The following is a 920-nucleotide window of genomic DNA, read 5'->3' on the forward strand; positions in this document are numbered from 1 at the left end:
CAGAAAGTGAATTTCAATCTTCTCTAAGAAGAGAAAAGAGCTCTCTATAATAGTGGAAGGATTGTATGGATAGATTAAAAAAATGTTGATTTATAACCTGGAGAATAGGAATTTTTATAGCAGACTATCTTTGTGAGAATATTTACAATATAAAATATTGTTCACTTAAACTTTTAAAGTGTTCTTCATAGGAGGTTGATTGCATTGAGCATATTTGTGATAATTTAGTCATCGATTATGACCTTACTGATCAAGCTTTCGATAATTAGAGTAATATAAAAGGAAAATGCAGATCTTTTAGCATGTGGGACATTACTACAATACTTTCTCCTCACAAAATATTATTATTATTATTACTATTATTATTATTTTGGTGCTTCACAAATTTGGGTGTCACTCTTGCACAGGGATTATGCTAATCTTCTCTGTATCATTCCAATTTTAGTATATGTGCTGCCAAAGCAGGCACACAAAATATTTTAAAAGTAAACTAAACAGTGCTTCCATCAAATTAAATTAAAAACTTAAAATAGTGGTTCTGTCAGATTAAATTAAAACCTTAAAAGCTTAATGGATCAGGTCAATATTCAATGTTTCAGAAGTAATTGGCAGCAGTGTGAGTGATATATTGTGAATAGGAGATCAGGTAGATAATATTTTAAAAATGTGAACTCAGTCAGCAGCAGAGAGAATGGACACGAATACCTGAATTTGAGAGTTGTTTCAGAAGTGAGAATAGAGGGTAAAAAGAGGAAATGTTAAAGGGAAAGACAAAATGTAATTGCAATTTAATAGCTTGGGTGATGCGTACCTAGCTTTTCCATAACAGACAAGATACAGATCACATAATATTGAGTGGTGACTAAGAGATGAGGAAAAACTTTATGAAAGCTCCACAAGCCATATAACAACAACGTGAC

The 920-nt window shown here is 31.5% G+C and overlaps 1 non-coding gene across 1 annotated transcript; it reads right to left on the reverse strand.

Moving 5' to 3' along the window:
- Nucleotides 1–362: 362 nt before the first annotated feature.
- LOC141570236 (U6 spliceosomal RNA) lies at nt 363–469 on the reverse strand. Its single transcript, XR_012494247.1, has one exon. It is a non-coding gene; the product is annotated as a U6 spliceosomal RNA (small nuclear RNA).
- Between the last annotated feature and the right edge of the window lie 451 nt (nt 470–920).

The sequence above is a fragment of the Rhinolophus sinicus genome, chromosome 1 (genome assembly GCF_057876585.1).
Source record: "Rhinolophus sinicus isolate RSI-liver-muscle chromosome 1, RSI-T2T, whole genome shotgun sequence".
NCBI classification, from domain to species: Eukaryota; Metazoa; Chordata; class Mammalia; order Chiroptera; family Rhinolophidae; genus Rhinolophus; species Rhinolophus sinicus.